The sequence below is a fragment of the Elgaria multicarinata genome, chromosome 4, assembly GCF_023053635.1.
Source record: "Elgaria multicarinata webbii isolate HBS135686 ecotype San Diego chromosome 4, rElgMul1.1.pri, whole genome shotgun sequence".
Lineage (NCBI taxonomy): Eukaryota > Metazoa > Chordata > Lepidosauria > Squamata > Anguidae > Elgaria > Elgaria multicarinata.
In genome coordinates, this window is record NC_086174.1 from 18,529,933 (window position 1) to 18,542,509 (window position 12,577).

The window sequence follows — 12,577 nt, forward strand, 5'->3', positions numbered from 1 at the left end:
ATGAATTCCTGGACAAGGCTTTCAATGGCTACTGGTCCTCCTGATGGCTATGTGCTACCGCCAGTATCAGAGGCAGTAATACACCAGTTACTGGGGAACATGGTAGTGCTGTGCACCACCTCCACCGACCTTCCGGATCGGGCCCGGACTGGTTCGGTTCGATCCGGACCTCCCCCGATCTGCTCCGGAACCGGATCCGGAGTGAGACCCGAAGGTCTGAATCAATATTCAGCCCCCATTTTGCCCCCCCTTCCCCACTTACTTGCCTCCACAGTGGACAGCAGAGGTAGTTAAGTGGAGAAGGGGGGACAAAATGAGGGGCCAAATAAGCCCCCTCCCCCCCTCCCTGGCTACACCGTCCGCCCCCACACACTGCCCCCACAGCAGGTGGTGGAGCCAGGTAACACCCCCCTCTCCCCTACTTACATGGTTCTGTCGTCCATCATGGTCCGAGCGGCAGCTTCAGTTGAAGCCACCGCCCGGGACTCAGGTAAGCCCCCCTCCCCCCTTACCTGGCTCCACCGCCATCGCCACACGGACTGCAGCAGCAGAGCCAAGTAAGCCCCCCCCCCACTTACCTGGGTCTGTCGTGGTCCATGCAGTGGCTTCAACTGTGGCCCAGGTGATGGCAGCGGACCCAGGTAAGCCCCCCTCCCCCACTTACCTGGCCTTGGCAGGAGTCGTGCCTAGGGATGTCAGTGCGTGGAGTGGCTTCACTCAGACAGGGAGAGCAAAACATGTCCAACTCTTGACAGCTGCATACATTTGTTTGAAGGCTTCCCTGTATCAAACTAAGGGCTATGCCAACCGCTGCAAAGTTGGGTCCGTTCCCTGGAAATTTAGAAAACAAGATAGCAGGTTATCTTTCAGAGCAGAGATGCGGAGCCTTTTCCCCCTTGAGGGCTGCATTCCATTGGGAATAATTTGTTAAGACCCACATGCTGGGGATGGGAGGGGCCAAAGTCAGGAGTGGGCGTGGCCAGAGCCAAAATTTATAGAATCTTAGAATAGTAGAGTTGGCAGGGGCCTACAAGGCCATCGAGTCCAACCCCCTGCTCAATGCAGGAATCCACCCTAAAGCATCCCTGACAGATGGCTGTCCAGCTGCCTCTTGAAGGCCTCTAGTGTGGGAGAGCCCACAACCTCCCTAGGCAATGGTTGAAGCCACTCCTTTTCTCTCTCACTCTCTCTCACTCTCTTTTTTCTGCTGCACCCACAGGCTGCTGGGGAAAGGGACAGATCACTCTTTCCAGAGGTTCAAACTGATTGCTTGCAGAGGTCTTTTGAAATTAAGGTTCGTGGACCACAAAAAATTAGGGCAAAGGCTGCACGTGGCCTCAGAAATGCAAGTTGCCCACCCCCTGTTGTTGAGCAAACATCAGGACACGACTAGGCAGCAGCCTGAGCAGGGCAGGGGGCCATTTCCTTCTGACACCAACAGGGCAGGGAGACGTCAGGTTCCTTTGCCGTGCTGCAGCTGTGTCAGGCGAACGCGAGTTCATCTCCCACCGCTAGGCTCACGGCACAACTTTTCCAGAGCGAACAATACTTTTTCCTGACTGTATGAAAAATGGATAATGTCACGCATAAATGTAATTCAACTTCTTGACTAATTAGTGCCCTATTTTTCCGTCAGATATTTATCCTGTCCCCGGGGAGGACTTCAGTCACACAAGTACCCAGTGCTTTTCACGCGCTTTCGGTAATTAAATCTCTTCTTACATATTTATATACATTTTCTTCCTGTGGCGGCAGGACATGGCAGTTGGTGGGGAGAAAAGCCGCAAAGAGGGAGAAGCCCTGAGATAACGGATGGAACATTAGAGGCGCAAACGGCGGTAGACAGATCCCTATCGTTTTTATCACCGCAATTAAATATATTACATTCTGAAAGAGCCGTGCTCCTCCCTGATGGGAAGGAGCAGCCATTAATAAAACAATGCCGCGTGCTCAGAGGCAACGTCGTAACGAGTTAAATGAACGGAGACTCCGAGTGCGCTTCGCTGCCTGGGGGGGGTGCGCGGCTTCAAGTCCCATCAGCACTAATAACGCAACAGCGGAAGCCACGTGAGATGGCCGCCCCGTGCAGTTCAGAAATGACGCGGCCTTCCTGGTGGGCCCGTTCGCCTGTGGTGCCGAGACCCTTTAGACTGCGGACCAAATTTGCAGACAGAGCAGGCCGCTAGCGTGCACCACCAGTAAAGCAACGACCGAAGACGATTTCACGTGAGCGTAAGAACTTGAATTCTGACTGGAACAAGGGAAGGGGGGTGGTTCTGATATCAGTGGGGCGGTGAACGCACTCTGGGTGTCAGTCAGAACCAGACAGAACTCTAAAGGAGCTATCCAAGAATGAAAATGAAGCCGCTGTGCTTATTTATGCTCTTTTTGCATAATCTGAAACGTACTTTGCTTGTGCTAGTATTGCCCAGAGGTTTGCTCATTTAATCAGTGGCACTGGTGTTCAAGGTGTTTCCGCACCTTTAGAGTTCCGACTAAAATCTGGGGCAGATTCACCCAAGAGAGCAAACAGCCTCCACAGACTTAAACCCAGAGTGGATTCACAGCCCCACTGGAATCAGAGCCACCAGCCTCCACTGGATGCCAGTGCAACTAATCCACCATCCCAACTATAATGTCCAAACACCTGCCTCCAGGGAGACCAAAGGCTGTGCAAGAAGCAAATAATCCTCCCAGACTGTTGATGCTGCAAAGAAATTGTTATTCAGAAGTGGTAAAGTGGTGGGTAGGAGGGAGTGCTGATTCTTCCCTTCCCTTACCCTTCCTAGGGTGGCCATGTGTCCAGTTTGATAGAGGACAGGCCTCTATATGAAAGGCTGTCTGCCATTTTATAAATGTCTTGTATAATACTCCTAGGCAGGTCCAGCAAAAGAGAAGGCAGAGGAGGTGTTGGGTGATGCTGGGGAGGAGGAAAGTCAGCATCAAAAATGTCATTTTTCTCCCTCTCTCAAAATACTAGAACCCAATGGGGTCATCCCATGAAGCCTTGGTGGGAGATTCAGAACAGATAAAAGGAAGGACTTCTTCACACACCATATAGTTAAACTATGGAATTCACTACCACAAGGTGTAGTGATAGCCACCCATTTTGATAGCTTTAAAAGAGTTAGATAAATTCCTGGAGGAGAAGGCTATCAATGGCTACTAGTCCTGATGGCTATCTGCTACCTTCAGTATCAGAGGCAGTATTCTGGGGAACATGGGTGAGGGGAGGGTGGGTGCTGTTGCACTCATGTCCAGCTTGTGGGTTTCCCTGTGGGCAGCTGGTCGGCCACTGTGTGAACAGAGTGCTGGACTAGATGGACCCTTGGTCTGATCCAGCAGGGCTCTTCTTATGTTCTTATGACCAACGAAAGCAAGGAACAGATGAGAACCTCAAGCCATTGTCGAAGGACAGTTTAACACAATGTTTTAGTGTATTAATCTGAGTCTAATGTGATGTTTTATTGTATTTATTTATTTATTTATTTTTGCATTTATATCCCACCTTTTTTCCTGCAAGGAACCCAAGGCGGTGTACATAATCATCCTCCTCTCCACTTTATCCTCACAACAACAACCCTGTGAGGTAGGTTGGGCTGAGAGTCTGTGACTGGCCCAAAGTCACCCAGTGGGTTTCCATGACCGAGTGGGGACTAGAACCCAGATCTCCCAACTCCCAGTCCAACACTCTAGCCACTACACCACACTGGCTCTTAATACACATTAATACACATTTTAATATGATGAAATTGCCCAGCACATTTCAGCTAACGTCTTTGTCATGCGGTACTCATTGTAAATATTAATAGAACAAATGCAATTATTTATTTGTTTGTTTAATTTAAGAATGAGGTCACTTTAAGAATACTATCACCATTCTATAAAAGATCTGAATAACACTCATTGAAAACCATCAAAGTTCAAGATGGATCAAAACAGAAACATCATCGTCATTATCCATACTAATCACAAACTCAGGTCTTAAGTTATGACAACTGTTGAGCCAAAACAGGAGTACTCTGAAGCAATGTCCACTGGAATTTTTGCTGGGTCGGAGGAAAAGTTGCACAGCAATTGGTGGTTGTAATTCACATGGATAGTGCACACTGCTGCAATACACCTGCGCACTTTCCTTCTGTGTGTTCTTTGTTGCTTAGCATCACAGTCTTTGACATTTAGAAGGCTACACAGAATACCCTGGGAATTGAACAACACTAATGCAGAAGGGTATTATATTCAAGACGCATCATGAACTCCAACAAAAGTTGGCGTGAGGGATAAAACACACACACACTAAGAACAAGAGAGAAAGAGAGAGAGAGAGAGAGAAAGCGAAATGCATAATACAGTACAGCTGTCTCAAGGATATCATATCGTACTTTTTATCACATTATCAGGTTTTATCGGAACTTTGACCTTTTAAAAAGAGTAACTTTTTAATATGGTGTTTGTATTCTTTTATGATATTTGTTATTCACCATTCCGAAATCTTGTGGATGGGAAGCAATAGATAAAGATGATAAATAAATAAATAAATAAATAAATAAATAAATAAATAAATAAATAAATGCTAATATTGACAACTTCACATGACTTGTCCTAAAGTTATTCCCTTCATCTTGGAAACTCTGGTGGAAACTCTCTAGAACAGCCTTCCTCAACAACCTTCCTTTCCTTTTACTCTTTATGCTTATGTGTGCACCACTCCGGAATCTATTTTAGATATGCAGTGGTATATAAATATTGTAAATGAATAAACCTGGTGCCCTCTACATGCTTTGGACTGCAGTCCCAGCATGCCAGGCCATGGGCTGTACCGTCTGAGGCTGATTGGAATTGATGTCCAAAGCACCTGAAGGGCCCCAAGTTGGGAAAGGCAAGCTCTAAAGAGTAGCAGAGGTGAGTGTCTTTAGCAGAGGAAGGAGCAAATTACAACTTTTGCATGGCTTGAATCTTGAGCTACAGCAATGTACTTTTTGAAATGTATATTATTCCTTGAACTTGTACATTTTGTGTATGGATGCACTTTTCAATTAATAATAATAATAATAATAATAATAATAATAATAATAATAATAATAATAATAATAATAATAATAATAATAAAGCCCTGACAGCATCAGAGAACAGGTCTACCATTTCTGGTAGATTCGGTGATGGGAAGCGTTGTCCCACAGGGGGAAATTATGTTTGCTTACCATCGCTTCTCCGCCCACACATTTGTCCCTCATTACTTCTTCTTTTGAAAGAGGAAGTAAACAACATGCTTGTGGGCTGAACGTGCTGAATGGGCCATTTTGATCTTGCTACTTCTCCTGCACACAGCAGGAGATAGTGGCAACTTCTATTTCTAAAAGTAAGTCAGGCTTACTGGGGTGGTTTTTTGTGGCAAGAAGAAGGCTAGAAGGGGTGGGAGATGTGCAAGAGGCAGACGACAATGTGAGAGGGACCTGAGAAAATCCATGAGTGCCCAGTAACGAGAGTACAATAAAATGCTCGTCTGATGGAGCTCTGAGCAGAGATAAGTCCTGGGCACTAGGTCTTCCAAGAGAGGTAGATCCAACTTCTGAGAAATGTGTAGACCAGGTATTGTTTCTCAATGGGTAGACCTGGGGCTCATCTACACCAAGCAGGATATTTCACTATGAAAGTGGTATATAAAAGGCAGGAGCCACATTACTGCTTTATAGTGATATTGGAATGTTCTGCAGGATCTACACTCCTGCTTTATAGTGGTAATGAAGTGCACTGACAACTGTTGGGGCCCATGACACATCTACACCAAGGAAGATATAGCACTATGAAAGTGGTATGAAAGCGGCATATGGTATGTGTCAATGGACCCCAACAGTTGTCACTGCACTTCAATACTGCTATAATGCAGTAGTGTGGCTCCTGCCTTTTAGATACCATTTTCATAATGAAATATCTGCTTGGTGTAGATGAGCCCCTGGTGTCCAGACAATGTCTTTCCACCCACAGCTGAAACTGTCAGTTCTTTCCACAACTCCCTTCACCCCTGTAATGGCCCTTCGGTTTTGTTCTTCAGGCAAAGCGCAATAGATTCAGGTGCCATCACAAGAGCTTTCTTTAGTTCTACAATTCATGAGAAAACACTAACTTCTGTGGAGTTGCCTCAGCTCCAGATCCATCGCTAAGAGACAGATGAGGAGAGGTGCCACTCCACATGGGCCTCTTCCTCCAGGAGCTAAAATCGTAACATTATATATGCATCGGAACGACGCATTCTAACCCTTAATACATTGCACTACTGCTACAAATAATTTCACAGCCCCATCTGCATTTCTCTAAAACACTAACAATGCTGGACTACAGTGTAGAGTTGTTATACACTGCTCTAACACTGTTAGGGTGACCTTATGGAAAGGAGGACAGGGCTCCTGTATCATTAACAGTTGTATAGAAAAGGGAATTTCAGCAAGTGTTATTTGTATGCATGCAGCACCTGGTGGAATTCCCTATACATCACAACATTTAAAGCTGCAGGAGCCCTGCCCTCTTTTGTATCTGGCCACTCCTTAGGACTTCCCCATTCATTTTAATGGAGGGAACAGGTTTGTTTGTTTGTTTATTAAAACTAGGGTGACCATATGGAAAAGACAGGGCTCCTGTATCTTTAACAGGTGTATAGAAAAGGGAATTTCAGCAAGTGTTATTTGTAGGCATGTAGTACCTGGTGAAATTCCCTCTTCATCACAATAGTTAAAGCTGCAGGAGCCCTGCCTACTTGACCAGATACAAAAGAGGGCAGGGCTCCTGCAGCTTTAACTGTTGTGACGAAGAGGGAATTTCACCAGGTACTACATGCCTACAAAGGACACCTCCTGAAATTCCCTTTTCTATACAACTGTTAAAGATACAGGAGCCCTGTCCTCCTTTCCATGTGGTCACCCTAATTAAAATGGCTTTTCAGCCACCTTTCAGGATACACTGCCCTCACAAGGTAGCTTACGATATTACACAAGCAGGAACATAAAATTTCCAGTTAAACATACACGTGCACACAGCAGTGGTAGCAGCTAATGGTTCTTAAGCACCAAATGCAGACTGGAATAAGAGCCAGCAGCAATGAGATCAGATGTATCCAAAGATGTGGAGGCACCATGAAGAAAGCTGTGTCCCTAGTAACCCCCACTAGCCTCATGCAGACACACATCTACTTGAGTACCATGGACTGCAAATACATGGAAGTCTTGATCAGAATGGATGTGTTTGGAGTTTTGATTGATTGCGGTTATCTATAAAGACAGTGTAAGTCTGAAGATCTACAGCCATCCATTTAATTATTTTAGAGCAGAATGCCTTGTTTCCCCCTTGAGATTAGCAAATATATTTCTAATTTATTTGTTGTTGTTGTTGTTATTGGGTTTTTTTTTTTTTTAAAGGACTGGTTTTCTCCCAAGGACCTGAGTTGTTGTTTTGTTTTGCTTTTTTTAAAACAGTTTTAGAAATTGTTCTCTTTCCTAATGAAGAAATTTCATCAGTCCTAATTAAAACTCCCACAGAATTAATGGGATGGGAGGAGCATAGCAAAACTTATTTCCTAGCAGGCATGCTCTAATTAAGTATGAGTTTAAAGCATTTTTTTAATCAAAGGAAATCCAAACTCAAAAGAAATGAGGTCAATAGAAGGGAATATGAAAGGCTCAAATTCTGATTTAATTTACAACAGGCTAAATCACCATAGCCTGAAGACTGAGCCGCTTCCAAGAGGATTGTAGGATATTACATTTTGGGTGTTCTGTCAGTGGGGTGGGGAATTAAATGATTGAAAGACACAGGACTGCCACCAAAATGGCTGCCATGTTCTCTCTGTCACTTCCAGTAGCTCCCCAGTGATGTAGCACAGGACCAGGGAAACATATAGTGCAACAACTATAGGCGAGTCTACACCAGCCATTTATTGCAGGATCGCATCACAGTCATCACTAACGGGGCACATGACGTTCACCTGCTCCCGTGGGGATCTCAGCTCCAACTCTCAGTTTTCCCGGAATATCCTTGACTGCTTTTGTGGCGGTTTTTCCTGCTCTCTCACTTCCAGGCCGAAGAATGTTTGCAGTGTGCCCCCCCTTTTGCTGTTCACCACGAGTTCCAGGTACAGCGAACAGCCAATCAGCTGTGAGGGGCGTGTGCATGGGCATCAGAGGTGTGCGGGAGTGGACCTGTCCGCCATTTCTGCAACATATTTTGGATGGGTATCGGCGTGTTTTACTACCAAGTGTCTGTGGGGGGGAGGGTTAATACAAAGATACCTAACTCCCATCAGCCACAACCAGCTTAGCCAATGACCAGGGATTACGGGACTTGTAGTCCAAAAACTTCTGGAAAGCCACAGGGACCCCAAGTTTGACTTAAAGCCTGGTAGGTTCTCCCAGAACAGTCTGAGAAAAATGGTAGAATTGCTAAAATTCCATTCTTTGTCCTGAATTCTGTGTTCGGTGAATCCTAGTCAGGGTGGACACACTGTGAAAGGGAAAGATTTCATGCCTTTTAGTAATGAAGGCAAGCTTATAAAAATGATGTATTAATGAAATTTACAGGGTTGGATCCAAGGTCTGCCTTCTGTGGATGGAAGAGCTATGCTTACACAAGGGGTCTCTGCCTGATTTGGGGTATCCCTCCCCACAGAAAACAGCTCCCCCCACTCAGAAGGGGGGCCCAGTCCTCTGTTTAGCATTTTCAGGGGGCTGGAGGGGCATCAGGGAGTGGGGGAGTCCGCATCCCCCATTGGAGTTGCACATGCCCAAATCTGGATCCAGCCCACACTGTTTAATAAATAAATTAAATTAAATTAACATGTTGGTTGTTTTATTATGGTTTTAACTTTTGTGGACCACCCAGAGAGCTTCGGCTATTGGGCGGTATAAAAATGTAATAAATAAATAAATAAATAAATGGAGTTTACGAGACTGACCAGTGCTTCAGGCACTCCCAGGCCACTCACAACCAAGATAAATTAAAATCAGTAGGGGCTGGTAGCTCCAATTTCAGTGGGGCAGTGAATCCGCTCTGGGTTTCAGTCAGGACTCTTAAAGGAGTGATCCAAGGTGCTGAACCTATTTTGGGGGTAGGGGAACAGCACTTTGGAGAGCTCCTTTGGAGTTCTGACAGGTTATGACTGAAACCCAGAGTGGATTTACAGCCCCACTGAAATAAGAGGCACAAGCCTCCACTGATTAAATTTAAAAAAAACTCTGAGCAATATTCGCCCGGATGCCAGTGATGCCCCTAACCTAAGACTAGCAGAAGCAAAGTGTGTTCCAAATTATGCAAAAAGAGCACAAATAAGCACAGCTACATAATTTTCTTCCTCTTTTTTATTTTTGCAAGCTGGTTTTTTTTTTCTCTTGATATAGAATTTGGGTCACCTTGATGCAAAATCTGGATTCTGAGCTAGAGGACAAAAGTAACGGCAGCAAAGCTGGGACAATATGATCAAGGCATTTAGGGGTGTAATCAAGGGAAACAGGAAAAAGTAGCTAGACAGAAAGGCCATGGGAAGGTTTTCCACAACAACAACAAAATGTGTGGGGCGGGAGGAATAGGGGAGATTTGAACAATGGTTGAACGCAGAGGACACAGAGATGGAGGGCAAAGATTAGCTGTAGATGAGAAAAGGGGGGGAAATGGGGAGGGGGAGGGCAAAATCGTGCCTGATGCTATAGTACTATATTAAGTTCTTAAGTAATTCATTATTTTTATTGTAGACCAGCCTGAAATCTTATGGGATTAAGGGTAGTATAGAAAAGAATTAAATAAACAAAGAGAATATGTCAATGCACAAGTGATGGTGCAAATTCTGCAAATGGAGGTCTGGGGGTGAGGGTGGGCAGATATTTCAGTTTTGGAGCTTGGGGGCTACAACTCCCAGCATTCCTGACCATTGGCCACCCTGGCTGGGGCTGATGGGAGTTGAACTCCAAATCATATGGAGGGCACCAGGCTGGCCTAGTGCCACTCCGAAATGGCCGCAGACAGACCTCAGGTTCCGGAGACCTACAGCATCAAGGACTGCCAATTTGCATAATAGTTGCCTATGCAAATGTATAGGCATAAGTACAAATGTTTAAATAATAATTCTAATTTAAATGTAAAAATAATACACCTCACCATACTGGGGAAGTCTGACTAGGTGCACCTGCTCGGACAGTTGACCAGGCACTAAGTATTGATGGGACACTGCTCTCTTTCCTTATGGGTCTTTGACTTTATGCCAGACTTGGACTGGACACCTCTTCAAATAGAATCAATGAATTGTGGAGTTGGAAGGGGCCACAAGGATCATCTAGTCCAACCCTCTGCAATATGCAGGAAAACCAATTAAATCATCCATGAGAGGTGGCTGTCCAGCCTCTTCTTAAAAAACTCCAGAGATGGAGAATGCACAACCTCCCTCGGTGGACTGTTCTGCCTGCTTTCCAAAATAGAGGAGTGCCCTCTGTAAAGTAGGACAAATTGCCACCCTAAAGTAGTAGCTCCAAGAAGACAAATTAGGAACAGTTGAGCTAGGTAGAGTTTATTGGGGAAGTAAGAAGGACTGAATAGTTTGATGCCTCGGTTAGGTAGCGTATGTTACTTTCTGTAAGCTTGCGTTTTCAATTTGTTTTGTTTCTTGCCTTCTTTAAACTGCTTTTGTGCACGTTGCTTGGACAGCATTGTCATGTGGACATGGAGGATCTCTCTCAGCGCATTCCAAATGAAAACGGAGCCGCTCAGGTTCTGCTGATATTAAGCAATGATTCTTGCTCCGTTGGATTGTTGGTGACAATGCGGTTCTTAAAACTCATGGGTAAAAATTGGTGAGGGTTAACTGCAAGCCACTGAGAAGTCTTTGCTCTTTCTGAATGAGAATGAGAAAGAGAGAGAGAGAGAAAGGGAGGGAGCTTAGAATAAGACAGAAGACTTCATTAGAAAACATTTAAAGGCAATTCTGTTGGAAAAATTAAGGTTGATTTTGTTCATTATTATTATTATTATTATTATTATTATTATTATTATTTATATAGCACCATCAATGTACATGGTGCTGTACAGATAACACAGTAAATAGCAAGACCCTGCCGCATAGGCTTACAATCTAATAACTAGATTGCTAGACTATTAGTGTATCGGTGTTACCAAAAGTCCTCAGCATTAGGAATGGAATTCAGGGTTCAGCCCAGACTACCTGGCTATTATTATCTTGGTGGTCTCTGTATTCAATCTTTTACTAGTGTTAGGTTAACGGAAAGCAATAGAAATATGTAGAAAATTCGATTTCATCATTGTACTCTATCTATAAAATGGTTTTTTTTTTTCTAACCTGTCTTCTAGGATAAGATGGGGTGGGGGAATACCAAATTTACAAATGCTTAATTCCTTGATAATATGCTACATATATACATTATTTGTTTTTGTGACTTGATGGGTTTACAGCAAGATATCCTTCCCTTGACCCTCTGGTTGCTTCTCCTGTGTTGCATTTTAGCTTCTAAGCTCTTTGGGAAATGGACTGGTCTTCTTGTTGGCTGGCTCAAGACATTTTGCTGTCTGAAGCAGAAAAGCAAATGGATTCTCCTCCACCCAGGGCAAGTCACATAGTACCCAAGGCTGGACAAATACTAAATAATAATAATAATAATAATAATAATAATAATAATAATAATAATAATAATTAAAAAAATAGTAATACATGTAATAATTTAACAATTTGTTACCAATGAATAAAGTACCATGCAACTGATTTTCCAGACAACTCAAACAGCTACACTCTCCTCTCTTGGGTTATCTGACCCCTTAACTAAGTTGGTACCATTTCAAAATAATGGTGCAGGGTGGCCAGGCCAAGCCAGAGCTCTTAATCCAGAACAGAGATGTCACAGTAAAGGTCCGAAGACAGGGTCTGAGGGCCCAGAGGATAGTGTGGATTCCTTCTTCCAAGGTCGGAGACAGTGCTCTGACCTCGGAAGGGGGAGTCGGAGATCCTACCCCCCACCCCACCCCCTTGGAATTGGCATGGAAAAAATTCTGCTGGCTGGCTTCCGACATCAGAAAATCGAGCTCAGGGAGGGAGGAAAGGGAGCAGGGAGGAGTCTGGAGAGTCCAGGAAACAAGCTTTCCCAAGACGCTTCCAGCCTCCTTCCCTTCCCATCCAAAGCATCCTCGCAAGACAGGCAGAAAAGCCAATCTAGTGAAAACCGCAATGAGGAGAGGATAGAGAGGCAAAGATCACTTCCACCAGTCCTCCTGCCCTTCTGTGGTCAGCCCAGCTGGATACACAGAAGCCTCCAAGTTTTCTCTCTCTCTCTCTCTCTCTCTCTCTCTCACACACACACACACCACACTCACACACACTCAAAAACATCTCTGAAAATAACTTGAGAAATAAACTTAGACCTCTGAAAATAAACTTTCTCTTGCCAAGGAGGAATCTTGCCTGCACAAATACTACTGGCAGCAACCAGGGAGAGGGCCTTTTCTGTTGTGGCACCACACCTCTGGAATTCTCCCCCCACCCCACCCGCAGCACAACTGGTACCATCCTTGATGTCTTTTAGGTACCTTTTGAAAA